We start from the raw sequence: 15457 nt of genomic DNA on the forward strand, positions 1-15457 counted from the left end.
ATGCTTGATTTTCTGAGGACCAAATTGTCATGACATTGGTAAATAGAATGGAAATTGTGGCAGTACGGCCCTTAGAGAAATCAGATGAAATTCTGTCACTCACCTTTATGGCACTGGGCCTTTAACCAGAACCCACTGCAGTTAGCTTGGTTAGCTTCCGATAACTTGGTTATCTCAAGATAACAATGTGGTAGTGAACACTTAGTTTGTTATCTTAAGATCAAGATTTTATCAAGGTTCCCTGGATCCCTGTTTATCACCTGGTTCCCTGATGAAAATTAAGGTGTCCAAAACAGATTTAAAATTTTTACCATGGGAAAGAGGCTGTCAGCATTAAGACACTTGTTTTCCAGAATATTTCGGTCCTTTCTGGTACAGCCTTCTAGATCACAATCAGGATAACCTGCACATGATTCTCTAATTAGACATTGCCATCTTCGTATTGGTAGTTGTAATACTGAACACTGCTTGGTTCAGATTTAAATGTTCTTTTTTATTGGTTTTCTTTCTGGTTTTTATTTGGTTTTGTTGGTATTTTTTAAAATTTTGTCTTTTAATTCCCTGCACACTGTAGTCAGCCCTGGCTACCTCAGCAATCTGTTTGCACAAGCAGGACATGCCACCTCTGAGTGTTTCACTGTTGGTGTTCAGTGATGATGCTTGAGTGGAAAGTAAAGCACCAGCAATGGAAACTGCTTTCATCCATTTCCTCTGTCAAATTAGACAGCTTTGAAAGAATTAAAAAAATCTTGTCATTCTACTGCTAAGCATTAGAAAAATCTAGTTGCAGGGAGCTGCTGACAGATGAGAACTACACTTACCTTAAGGAAGCTGCTATTCTTATAACTTGCTCAAAATTGATGGAGGGTAACTTGTACATAAACCATCCCTTTCTCATTTGGTGACTCTTCATTTAGAAAGATGTATTCTGCAAGCAGAGGAGAGATCTTTTGAAATCCAGCAATTTTCTTTGTGTTCAGCTTCAGGGAGGTCACCAAGTGATGCCAGGTGCTGAGGTGCAGAACAGTCCTGATGAATTAAAAAAAAAAAGAAAAAAAGAGTAAAAATCACCAACATTGAAAAGAAATAAATCATTGCTAAACACAAAGGGATCAAAGAAAAAAAATTGTGTCGGCCTATGAACCACACGAGAAAAAAACACTTTACACCATTCTTTCCAGCTGTAGGTCTGAAAAGCCTCAAAATTCAGAGCTCTTCAGCAGTTGCCTCAGGCATACAAAAAGGCTAAACTGAAATTTGTGTAGCATTTTAATGAAAAATGTTAGTCTTGGGAAAAGCCTGAGACTTTAGTTTTATTTTTATGTTTCCTAGTTTAATGATAAAGCAGGAAAAATAAATATTTATCGTTTTTCTGTTAAGCCCTTTTTATCTAAGCCATTTTTCTCAGTGACAGTAAAAGAATGTAAAATATTGAAAGTAAATTATTTTAAAGTTCCCATATATAACTCACAAGTACGAAAATTCAAGAGATATTTAGAGTTTTTTTTATTTTCATGTGATTCTTTGCCTCTACTTTCTTGATTAATCTAAGGCTATAACTTTAAAATGCATTTCTTTCTCTAAGGCAAGCTTTTAAAAATTCAGAGGTTTACAAGCTGCTGTGAAATACATAGGAAAGATAAATGCATAATGAATATTACAATGGAATATTATGTTACATCTACTGTAATTATCCATGCTACAATATAGGTAAAAATATTACCTGTTTATGAATACATTTTCAAAAGTCATTACTAACTTTCCTGAGGCATGACAAAATATATGTGACTAAGGGTTTTTTTCCTATGACGAAGTTGTGTGAAAAAGATCAGTACATAGGTGTCCAAGAAACTGAACTTTTAAGTTCAGCCATGCAAAATTTCTGACAAGAGTTTCCAGGAAAAAAAAAATAGAATACCATATCTTGTACCAGTAATACATTATGTATGTTTTTTGTACAGGCTTTGAATGTTTTGCTGATGAGTAAGGCCAGGCAAGATTTTGCTTTGTTTTGTCCTGTCATGCAGAATACTTTTTCTGAACAGAATTTTAAAACTTGGTGCATTTTCTAGTCTCTGTGGACATCTTGCACCTTGATTTGATTCCTGGATTTCTGGAGAGAATGAATAATAAATGACATAAGAATTGGATATCTCAACAAAATATATTGATGCATTCAACATCTTTTAATATTTATATAATGAATATATTATCCAGATTTGTGCTGTCATGGTTTGACCCTGGCTCAATGCCAGTGTCCCCATGAAAATGCTCCTTCCCCAGATAAATGCTGTGAGATGCGATCAGGAACAGAGCAGAGCAGGCCCAAGCTTAAAAACAAAGGGAAAAACTTTATTAAACTACTACTACTATAATAAAAGACACACAGAATTCAGGATGAAAACCCTCCAAAACTCTCCTCCTCCCCCTGCCCAATTTCCAGCAAACCACAGAGAGAAAAAACCCTGGATTCCTGATCACGTTAGCACCCTTCATATAATCAATTCTTAGTTCATCAAGGGGGAGAGGAGTCTCTCCTGTACTATTTACTCCCAGGAAACACAATTGCAACCCTTCTGTGTTTCCATGTCACACCTGGCAACTGCCAGAGAAAATCTGCTATGGTGACACTCTCCTTTCCATGTCACAGTGCTCTCACCACCGTGCATGGACAGACTGCTCATAGGGCTCCTTTAAGGATGCTTTGCTGAGGACCAAAAGAACAACAGTTCAGTTTCTTATTTTGGGACCACAGTCCCCCCCCATTTTCTCCTCCCCTGGGGCCAAGGGTCTCAGGAACAGAGATCATCTTCTTCCTGAAGACAGAGGGCACCACTACACCCTCCTCAACTCTTCTCTGTTCACTCCATTCCTGTGCTGGCAGTTGCTGAAGCAGGTCCTTTGGCTCACCATTGCATCCCCCTTAAAATGCAGTCTCTGTTGCAGGAGAAATTGGTTCAGTCTATGGCTATACAAGAATAGTCCAGCCAAAAGCCACTCCATCATCTCCTCCCACCTAGGATTACTTCTTCTAAAGGGGACCTCAGGTCCCAGACTGTCTCTTTTCTCTTTCAAATTGAGGAGGAGCAGCATTTCACAAAGCTTTCATTATCCAAGAAGGGGTTAAAAGTCTCAGACTCCCAGGATGGCTGAAATCTCGGCCCAGAACTCCAACTTCCACGGCTGGGCACCTTCCACCCCTTCTCCTTCTCCTCTGCCGGCGTACTGCCGCACAGTCTCTGTCTTTTTCACTCTCTCTCTCTCTGGGGGAGGAACAAAGACATCTCAGATTTTCTCCACCTTTCCGTCCTGCAGGGGTTGACCCGGTTCCAGTCCCTTCACACCCTGGGCCTACCTCTCCCAGGCCGCATGGCTTCCCCTCCCTCACCCAGCCTGTGGCTGGGTAGGGAAGGTCTTCACCCTTCTGCTGACCGAAACCAAAAAGAGAGTTCTCCTGAGAGTTCTCTGCTTTTAACCCCCTGTGTTCTTAGAGGCATGTCCATGCCTTCAGTGGTCACTCCAAGTGCCAATATCCAAACCTCATTGGTTTGACCCGAACTTCCTGAGAAAATTCACTTCCCTGTTAAACCATGACGTGTGCCATGATCAAGAGTAATTCAGACACATTAGATTCACAGTACCTGCGTCATACCACATGCATGCACATAATCCTATCCTGGAAATAAAAACACCAATCATTTTATTTAAGGAGAGCCACACTATAAAAGATCCACCTGCCCAGCATTTAAGCTTTTGTGCCAGGGAGTAGTTTCCTGTAGAATCTGTTTCTCCACTGATTTTGGGGCTAATAGATATGTTTTTACAGAAAAATAAGGATTAATTTCTCACATTAAGGACTGAAAAGTACAAGATTGGAAAAATTATTATAAGTGTTTGTTTTATTTGATTCTTATTAATTTCCCCTTATCTCTTTTTTAATATTCTGCATCAAAGTCTCACAACAGTTGTTTCCTGGAATCATTAATTTCATTCCCAAACTGTTAAAATAATGGATAAATATGAGACAAGTGATACCTTCCTCAGCAGCATAAATGCAAGCATTTATTTTTATCAGATTAGCACCAATCAAAACAGTGCAAATTATATTATTTGCTCTTGTTAAAGAAAGCTCTTCACATTTGGATGCATAGACGTGATGTCAATATAACCACATGAGGATTTAATCTCATTGGAACTGACATCTTGCCTCTCTGTAATCAACCATCTGAATCTTACTTACTGAGGTATATTCCAGGAACAAACTTTAGACAGCTAGAACTTCTTCCAAAGGAATCTTGATTTTTTATGGGAGACATCTTTTATCTATAAGGATTTGTTAATATTGTTCTGGGGCTTTTATATTTTTTTAAAAGTAAAAATTCATACTGTTCATGGTATCTTGTATATAATCTCTTTTTTTTTCCATTTTGAGATTCAAATTCACAAATGCTGTGGAAATCTGGTCTTTTTTTTGTGAAGTAAATTCTCTGAGGCAAACTAGCTTTTTTTTTCCTTCTGCAGCACAGAACAGGGACAAGGATAATAGAATAGATGTATGAGCAGAGGCAAAGTACAGTGGAGCAACCCTCTTCTGTACATGAATGTGGAGCAATGTTCTCACCCATGTGCCTAGTAGAGAAGTCATCAGTGGAGCTGTTTCCCATTTCAGAATCTCATTTGAGAAAAGCAAAGGAGAGCTGCCATAGCAAGGAGGGAAAAACATTTCTTCCTCTTTTGCATCCCGTAAGACATAAAGCCATATGGCCTGCCTCATTTTACATCCTTTTAAGACCTATCCTTACATAAAGGGAAAAAACCCCATGTGTACTTATACTTAATCTGACACAACTATGCACTCCATAGAATCTCTAAAAGATTCTAAAGCTATTAGGTTCCATCAGCATCTGTGCACCAGCAACAAAGTGCTTCAAGAACATCAGAATCAATAAGACATTAAGTCATGAGTGTCCAATTGTTGCCCAAATTGGCATAATTATACTAGGATATAAAAACAAATTTTCATTAAGATAATCTTGCTTTCCGTTCACTATCAATTTAACCTGGATGCAAACAGACCATAAAGTGTTGGGTACTCTAATTGAGGAAAAAATAAAATTTTGATAGGCAATGACCAGATGAGAAAAAAAAATTAAAAATATGTAAACTGATAGAAAATACTGAGAAAATGATTTTATTAAGCCTGGGGGAAAAAACCCAACAAACCAGAGACAAACAAATAAACCACCTCCCCCCCACACACAGCTTTTAGCAGATATTATAATTTTCAAATCCATATAAAACTACTTTAAAGCACAATCACTTCTTTTCCTGATAACCCTGGAAGACAGGGACATATTGGGTGTCAGAAAAACTCTGGAACTGTAAAGAAACCATAGGGAAGTACTTTCTAACAAGCACAAGAATAGATTCCCAAAAGGGCCTAAGCATCAGAGACCAATATACGTGTCAGGAGTCTCTCATTCCATGTGTCTGTCTATCTTCTGTCTGTCTACTGGAATACAGTATCAAAGAGAAAATAAGTAAAGCTCTTTTCTTCCTTCTGACCGAGATTTTTCCATTTTAACTCTCTTTTATATGGAGAAGCATTTTTCAGTTCCTGCTGTCCCTGCCTATCAAAGAAAAAAGTAGGCAACAGCTAGCTGATCAGAAGTCAGTATGACAATCTGACATACAGAGTGGCAATCAACAGATCTACAACAGAGCAAAGCCAGAGTAAGATGAACCCCACATTCTGAATCTTCACTTTTCTAACCATAACATAGTAGACTGTTACCCAAGGCTTTCTTCCAGATCAAATGAAAATATGAGACAATGAAAAACCTTTCATATGCTTAGCCCTTACCTAGGGAGTTTATGCAATTGCAACAGAAACAGAAGAAAACATCAGCTTTATAAAACCTAACTTTAAGTATTTAAAATGTTACTTTGATTTTCTGTTCCCACATTGCAGCTGTTCACAAAAAAAAAAAAAAAAATCAGAATACTTCCACACAATGGCCATACCTTTAATTAGTTCCTTCACTGTTTTTGATGAATATACCTTGATCTACATCAGATTGAAATCTGCTCTTTTTGTTTTCAGACCTTTGTTGTAAGTAGTTGCACTAGTAATACATTTTCTGAGTTAAATCAGATAGAAAGCAATAACTTTTTTCCATTTCAGACTCCTATTTTACATTTGTTTTTCTGCAACCTTGCTATACAATATAACTTGAATACAAGTGCAACATGTGCGGTTATATTTCAACAGATGAAAAAAGGGATTATTTAACATCTGAAGAGTTGAGATCCTTATACATATGATAAGAAGTATGAATATTCCCAATCCGGTTTTGTGACATGATGCAACATTGCAACGATGAAAAATTATGCAAGTGGCTTTAATTTGCCTGGTTTTGATTTAAGGATATGGGGGAGATGGGAAAGGAAATCTGTTATGGACACTATGCTTATGGATTATTGCTCTGCAAGCATATAGGTCAATGAGAGCTGGCCTTCAAATAGTCAGGGAAGATGACCAATAACATACAGATGAATCAAACTGAAAATTAAAATATAGTATTCAAATCTTGGGAGTGATCTAGGGTAAATATTTAAATGTGATCAAATACAAACTTCTATAATATAGGTGTTAATATCTATATATATTGTCATCTGCTTTCCCTTCATAACTAGTGGAGACAAAATTAGAATATAATTCACCATAAAAAGGATGTTCAAAATGTCAGATGAATTAAAACCTACCTGCAGCTGCCTAATTCTCTTTATGGATTGTAAAAATAGCTTATGCTGATTATTTCAGATCTGCACAGTACTAGTCTAAAATTAGGTGAGATTAATACCACAATTAATCTCTTATTATTATCTGAGCTAGCTGTTAAAAGCTAGCTAGGACACTGCATGAGGCCTGCAAAACACATATTTGCAGGATCATCTTTCCCACAGTGATAAAGCCATAGAGAGAAGCAGACCTCTTCTCTAAAGTACACACTGGCTGGATATATGCAGAGTGTGAAACTGGTAGCTTTGCAACTCACCTTCCACCAGTGACACCACGAAATGTAGGCAAGTAAATTCAGTTTTCTTAAATTTTCTACCTTTCAGATTAGTAGACAAGTTGTAGGGGGATTTTTGGTAGGAATCAGACTGAACAATTGAAATAATAATCTTTGTAAGCATGAGAAAAACTTACACTACAGCAGTAGCTTGTGAGCAAAGACAGATGATATTCTGTGTCTTAGAAGATGAGGAAGTAATTTCCAGAAAAGAAATTACAAAGAGAGACATTATGTATTCAGCTGCAATTAATACTACTAACATGTCTTGGAAACTCATTTTCCATAGAAATCAGTTATTCAGATAGTTATTCAGACAGTTCACAGTATGCTTTGCAAATTAATTGGAAACCTCTGAGAGTACATTGATGGACATGTAAGGCACATAGCTATTTAATTTTTCTAAAAAAAGAAAAAAAAAATCATTGCAGATTTATTTTTTTATATTTTACCTAGATGCTACTGCCATGATTTCTGCTTAACAAAGAGCTTCTTGTTTCTGAGATATGAAAGACTGTTTACCTAAACCCTTTGACTTTATTCAGCTGTGCCACATTTATGTGACGTTTTCTTATAATATGCTGAAGACAAATTACTGGGGGATCATTTACTCAAAAGTTGCTGCTGCTGCCTGGAGCTGCTGCACATTTATACTCACATCTAGTTTCAGGCAAAATAAAACAATGAAACAGGAAAGCTAGAAGTCTTAATTTGAGCTTAATCCAATGCTCTGAGGTATCCAAGACAACCACACAGGTCTTTCCATCTCTCAGGAGTTACAGAGAACCTGTGCACACCTAGGTCATTTGTTAGAGGCTGGATCAGATATCAAAAAATACCCAAAACACTTGATGGCACCTCTGTCAGGGCACTGTTGTAAACAGAGAAATGCAATTTATTTTGAGGGAGAACAGTTTAAACTGTCCCCTGGATGAATTTTAAGTAGAAAGAATTAATCTTTTTGAAGTCTGGGGAAAATTTCAAAAGAGTAGTGGTCTATAAAGGTTAACAGAGACACCAGAAGGAGGTACCCTCTGGGAGTGCTCTGTGGTGAAGATTAGAAAGGTTAACACTCTAAAAGATGCAGCTTGAAATATAATATACACTCAAAGAAGAAACCTTGACAAATGTTTTGTTAGAAGAGAAAGAAAAAAAATCATCTGAAGAAAGATGAAGAGAACTCTTCTAGTTTGCTCTCATTTCAGGCAATTTATTTTTATAGCTCTTTGCTTTTTATAAATGCTCCTAACTGTTTGCCTATTTTCGATATTCTAGGCATAAACTATAAAAAATTATCTGGATTGAAGGAACTGGAATTTTATGATAAATAGATAACAAGGCTGTAATGTGTATATAAACCAAAACACTGCTGCCTCCAGGCTGATAGTGAGCTGGCAATGCAGGAGACACAGAGAAACCTTTATGTAATGAAAGGCAATCAGGGGGACACTCCAGCATGCAGTAAGATATCAACTGCAATGTTATCTCCACTCCAGCACCTCATCACCTCCACCATCACACTTAAGATGTGAAGGGATAAGGCATTATTCAGATAAACCATCAGCTGACAATTTAAGGAGTAAAATACAGTCTTCTACTAAGACAAGAATAAAGTCCCAACTGTAGTCAAAACAGGTTTTAAATAGACTGATATTTTGACATCCTTCATTGTTTTTTTTCCATTACCTTTTTTTCCTTCAGGTCCTTTCAGAAGCATAATATTTGCAGGTACCATTTAGCTACTATATTTCATTCCTTCATTTCCATGTCAGATCCGTAATACGCCTTCAGATTTGTAAATCTCCACAACTAAACTATTTTAAAAAAAAAATTATTACATATCTATTCCATATGTAGAATTATCAGCTAAAGTGCATGATTTTCTCATCTGCTAAATCAGTAGTATGATTTCTTACCATAGTCAAGTTTCAGCATGGGACAGTGGATCACCATCTTGGTTAATAATCTGCCAAAGTTAAATGTAACTTAAATCAACCCTTGAATTTTTATCATTTACTGTAGTTTTTACTCATCAAAGATTTATTGGGGCATTGATTCCCTAAAAATATCATCTGAAGAGTTTAATAGGAAGCCTTTCTATTAAAAACCCAAAAAAGGAAGAGAAGTTTGCCCAAAAACTGACTTTTAAATTAGTTCAGCGGGAAACAGCACTGATCTGAGAGACTATCATGATACAAGACAAAAGAAAATTAACAAGAGAAGGATTCTGACTTGCCTGATATCATATTATGTTCATTACAGATGGGTCAAAATTTCCTCTGACTTGTGCTGAAGTTTTCTTAAGAACTAAGGCTGATTTTTAGATTTGAATTACTATCAAGGACCTTGTGTTTTTAGGATAAGCTGTAATACTTTATGTCTTGTCAGTAAGGAAATGCTCTTAAAATTCATTTCACATTGGAAAACAATGTCTGAATTTTATTTCATGTGTTTCAATATTAGGCTTTTTAATTATAACACTGGAAAATAATTATTTTACTGCAATCTTTACCAGATCTAAATTGAAGACTAAACTTGCATATGCAAGACAAAATGACACTGCATCAGCATATATTCTGTAACTCTGGTCCTTGGACATCCTTATGGTCCAAGTAGATTTGGTTCATAACAGGTTGTTGAGCAGCAAATATTTACATTCCCTTGATACATTCATGGAAGAAACATCTGTTGCTGAAAAATATTTTTAGAGACAAACTTCCTAATGAGGGAATAACAAGATAAAAGTATTTTTTTCTTTTAGGAAGAGGATGAATATTCATGGAAAACAAGAAAATGAGAACAAACCAAAGTACAACAAATGCCCCAAATAAACATTGCTCTGTGCTTTTCCTGTGCTTTTCAACAAATACTAAATACATACCTATGTTAAAAAGCTTAATATAAAATACCCTACCAAGAAAAATTGGTAAGTAAAAAAATCCCTAGACTAGTATAAAAGAAACTTGAGAGATTAAATAGAAAAATTCTTCAGAGAATTACACAGGGATTTAACTATTAAAAAATAATAATAATTTGGATTCCAGGATTATAAATTATTCAAACATTAGATTTTTTCTAAGTATATACAGTAAATTTCTAATTTTTTAGTAAATTCATAAGTAATCATGTGCACTTCACTGGCATTGGCAGTCCTATTAGCAGAAATATTTAACAGAATTTGTTTATTTGTAAAAGGGTAGTAACCAATAATGTTGAAAATAAATCAAAGAAAGTTCTTGGATTTTAAAAGTTAATATATTATGGGTAAATTACTAATTACAGACACTGATTATTCTAAATTTCATTAGATATTTATGATTTATGCAGGAGATTAGATGCCATTAATAGAAAGAATAAATTAAAAGGCAGCAGGGCTCAGTAATACTTTTACTCAATGTGCTGGTAACATGAGGCTCTGGTTAGCTGCAAATGCTTAGAAGAGTTTATCAGCTAAAGAAGTTCTGTTATTTCCTCTACCAAGCTGATTTGAATGCCTGGTTCCTGTGAGTACTCTTCCAATTTATTTGGTAAGCTTTACACAATGACATGTTGCTCAATGACATATGCAAACTGCTAAACTAGATCTTAGGGTACTCTGTACTAAAATAATAAAATCATGGAATCATTAAAGTCAGAAAAGATCTCTAAGACCATAGAGTCCAACCATTAGCCCAGCACTGACAGGTTTGTCACTAAACTATGTCTCCAAACACCACATTTACATGTTTTTTGAACACTCCAGGGACTGTGACTTCACCACTTCTCTGGGCAGCCTGTTCCAATTCTTGGTAACCCTTTCAGTGAAGAATTTTTTCCTAATATCCAATTTAAAATTGCCTTAGTGCAACTTGAGGTCATTTCCTCTTATTCTGTCACTTGTTTGGTGGGCAAAGAGGCCAACAACCACCTCGCCAACAACCTCTTTTCAAGTATTTCTAGAGAGCAATGGGGTCTTCTGAGCATCCTTTTTTCCAGGCTGAACAACCCCATCTCTCTCAGCTGCTCCTCATAAGACTTGTTCCAGACCCTTCACCAGCTCTGTTGCCCTTCTCTGAATCCAGCTCCTCAATGGCTTTCTTGTAGTGAAGAAACCAGAACTAAACACAGGGTTCAGGGTGCAATCTCACCAATGCTGAGTCCATGGTAAAGGGGAGATAGGTGCAACATGGAACATGAAGCTTAAAGTCGTAGGAAACAAAATAGAAATAAAAAGAAAAGAAAGGGGGGAAAAAGAAAAAGAAAGAAAGAAAAAGAAAAAGAAAGGGAAAAAAAGAAAAAGAAGTTACACTGATTTAGAGCTCCTCATACAAGAATCCACAGTAATCCAGAATCCCTGCATACTGCCCATGAGTTTTTTCATTTTTTCTCATTTTCCAGTAACACAAAACCTACAGAGGAAGCTGGGGGACAGCTCTCCAAGGAAATGTTCTCCCTGCAAATGTAGTTTGTTCACATCCTCCAAATACTGTTACAGTACTGAAAAGGGAAAACAGTAGAAAAATAATTTATGCTTTCCTTAAAAGTACTCAAGTGCCAAGAACTACATTTTGAAACCAGTGTGATATTAATGTGTTACAGCTATCACAATTACTGCTAATTGCCAGTTATGGATCTTTTCCCAGCTTTATAGTTTGAGCTTCTGCCTGCTGCTACACTAGTGTACAAATCTGAAAAAAATCAACAGAGCAGCTATTTCCTCATATCTGTTGCATGAGAAAATAGACTGGCTGTATCTGTAAGGCAGTGAAATACACCAAGAGGGCTCCTTAGCTAATGAACCATTCCAGCCAACGTCTGGCATGAAACAGGGCACAAACTGCTGAAAGGGGTTCACATCATGTCCTGGCAAACCAGGATATAGCCTGTTGCAATGCTATCTATCACACTGTCAAAGATATCAAATCAGCTCTGCTGGGGAGGGATATCTGCCACCCTGACAGAGACATTTTGTGACCACCTAGTGCCAACCAACTACGAGATAGTTAGATTAGCTTTAGCTTTTGGTCCCACACATACATTGCTTTTCTCCCTTGCAACTTTTCTCTTTCCTCATATGTCAACCTAAATAATGGGAAAGGGTTTGCATTTGTTAACTAGTCACTCAAGTCGGACACCAATCTATTAATGGAAAATTAACTGCCAATATGAAATTATCTTTGGAATCCATCATCTAAGCTCAAACTATGAACATTCTTGCTGTTTTCTTGCAAGTTGCTGAAATAACTGAGGAGTAAAATTGAGATAACCTTTCCAGGTAATAAATCTAGTCTGTTCTGATGTTGACATATTCCATATCGTCTTGATATTACAAGAAATTGAAAATAATTTTGCTTAAGAAAACTCATGAAATACCTAAAAAACATGCATCTTAGTAATTCTAAAGATGTCTGTCATAACTATATTACAGAAAAACTTCCAGATTTGTAAATACTAGTCAATTTGAACAGACTGAATTTCCATCAATACGTGGGAACAATTAACAGTAATGGATAAAAGGTCATGTTTGATGCAGATAAACTTTAAAGAAATTTGAATGAGACTCTTTTGTTTATATATAGCCAAACAAGCTATATATCAATGTAAGAGCAAACTATGTGTGAGAGGGAGATAAAGCTGATGATGCAAAACCTGATAGGCCTAAAGGTGAGAGAACATCTACTGGAAATCCCTTTTCACATGTTTGCAACTGAAGACTTGTGTGGATCATTTATTCATCTTTTTTATTCTGCTTGAGAGCTCCTTCTCCCCAGCCTCATTCCTATATGTTTTCTTAGTACAGATGCAAGTCCTAGTTACTCCTCCTTGGCTTATAGGTATTTGATCTCAAATTCAATGCAATAATTTAGACCACTTACTGCATAATCCCATCAGTTCTGTCAGTCATCTAAATATATTCATTGCCTCTGTACTGGATAATGAAGCCAGCTACATCCCTTAATGTAGCTCCACACAATCAGAACATTCTCGATGACAGGTAGGTGTTTAATCTACCATGCAGCCAGGAGGTGGATAGGGAGGTGCTGAAACCATGTTCTGAAACCTGCGAGGTCAGAGGGCTCCTTCAGTTCTCCAGACAAGTTTGGGATGTCTGTGCTCTTCCCTAATGCTGGAGCTCACCTGTTTCCTGCAAAAAAAAAAAAAAAAAAATGTTATTCAAACACTGTATGCCGTAACCAGAAAGGTGAGATCTTTCAAGCCTTATGATTTACTCTTCGGAGGTGTCTGACCTTATAGAGATTAATAATTACACCAAGAATCCACATTCTAATTATTAAAGGATCAAAAAACATAAATTATGCACATTGTGTAGTTATTCAGAATACAGAGCTTTACAGACCTGTAATCTCAGCAGAACTTCTGTTATTTTCTGTCTTCATGGCTTCTACCATTTAGCAAATGAAGGATAGCTATCATATTTATTGTAACTTTTAAAAATTTAAAATTACACACGTAATAGAGACATACTTGCGGACAGCTATACTAGATTAATAAAATCATGAGGGGAAGCAGAGGGGCAGGCACTGACCTTTTCTCTGTGGTGACGAGTGACAGGACCCAAGGGAATGGCCCAAAGATCTGTCAGGAGAGGTTTAGGTTAGATATCAGGAAAAGATTCCTCACCCAGAGGGTGTTTGGGCACTGGAACAGGCTCCCCAGGGCAGTGGTCACAGCACCAAGCCTGACAGAGTTCAAGAAGCGTTTGGACAACAAGCTCAGGCACAGGGTGATTCTTGGGGGATGGTGCTGTGCAAGGCCAGGAGTTGGACTTTGAAGATTCTTGTGAGTCCCTTCCAACTCAGGATACTCTGTGATTCTGTAATTCTATGATGAGATAAGCATTTAAATGTTTATGCTTGGTGTTAATAGAGATATATTTAAGCATACACTTAGAATCTTTACTGTCACTCATGACTTTAAACACAGTAGAATTATTTGGGCTTTTACATTTGAAGTTAATCTGGTTGGTTTTTACAATTGAAGTTAATCTGGTTCCCCTGACTGCAGATGATCATTTAAGGTACAGATATCATTAAATGCTGTTAACTGTTCAGTAATTATGATATTTATAGTGTGAATATTATCTTTCTAAAATAGAAAATTAGATAAGCAGTTTTCAGATTATTGTGTACTGAAATAGTTACATTGAATAACAATTTTTTTAATATTGAGACTATTTCATGCTAAATGAACATTTGTCATACAAATTTTTATTACCTCTGAGACAACTTTAATCTCAGGCTCCCAGTGGCATAACCAATGCAGCCCTTCTCACATTATGCATTTTATACTACTATATAAAAGTGGCTTCACCTCAAGGGGAGAAAGAATTTTACTAAAGATCAGTTTGGGGAAAATGTTTCAGAAGTGATTGACTTTAAAACTCCCTGACAATCCTGGGTACAATACTTAAATGTCCTTGCCTGTCTCTCTGCCTCATACACATACTTCCAACTCACAAGCAAATTGAATAAACCAGAAGATTGCATTAATATAAAACATGAACAGGACAATTTCCTTTCCTGCTCCCAGGTGATATCTTGTCTTCCCCAGACTCTCTTTATTCTAAGAATCATGTTGTTGCTGCCTAGCGCTGCAAGTTCAACAGTAAAATTAAAGCATTTCGTATCAACTCAGTCAGTGATTACAGCAATCTCAGGAGCAGAAGCAGCTTTTGAGCAGAGGAGGCCTAAAAACTTATATTTCAGTATCTTGAGATGTACCCTAACTCTTGTTTTAAAAATATTAAAAATTCAGATGCTGTTCTGAACCAAATTCTGATGCCTCCACCTCAGCTCTGGTCCCTTAGTAAAGTGCCCACTCTGAAAATTCCTGAAGGCAAAAAATCTCTGAAGAATTTGGCATTTCAGGCACTGCATCTCTGAACTGTAATGGAGTTTAAGTGTCATCTGAATGTATAGCTGATCAAATTCTACACTACAGAGAGATACTTAATCCCAGACACATAGAAAAATAGAAAATCTAGAATATAAACAGTATTTAGAGTTTCCCACGTAAGTCATAAAGGAAAGTAGTTGGCCTGAATTGCTTTCTTGGTCTAATGTTCCAACTAAATCAGTATGGAAAAAATTGAAGTTAGGCCACCAGCATATTTCTTAGTTTAACTTAAATTAAACTGTATCCTGTAAGTAAGCAATACAAAATTTTTGCCTTGTCACAAGTTGAAGAAAATGTCTTTTTTTACTCTTCAGAGATGTTCATACACATGTAAATATACTTTCAGTCTTGGTGCTAGGCTTCCCACAATATATCATATGCTTATGCTCTTTTATATTTACGTCATCATCCAAATAATATTTTAAATCCTTTCTTCCTAAAGTCGTTTTTGTAGGTCTTATTATTTCTTTACTTTTATATACTAA

At 36.4% G+C, this 15457-nt stretch overlaps 1 long non-coding RNA gene across 1 annotated transcript in view; it reads right to left on the reverse strand.

Annotated features, from left to right (window-relative positions):
- Window positions 1–540: 540 nt before the first annotated feature.
- LOC137473355 (uncharacterized) overlaps window positions 541–15457 on the reverse strand; it is a 34924-nt gene continuing 20007 nt past the window's right edge. The window contains exon 3 of the long non-coding RNA XR_010998711.1: window positions 541–1029. This is a non-coding gene — a long non-coding RNA (uncharacterized lncRNA). The remainder of the gene's footprint in view (window positions 1030–15457) is intronic.

This window comes from Anomalospiza imberbis, chromosome 4 (genome assembly GCF_031753505.1).
Source record: "Anomalospiza imberbis isolate Cuckoo-Finch-1a 21T00152 chromosome 4, ASM3175350v1, whole genome shotgun sequence".
Lineage (NCBI taxonomy): Eukaryota > Metazoa > Chordata > Aves > Passeriformes > Viduidae > Anomalospiza > Anomalospiza imberbis.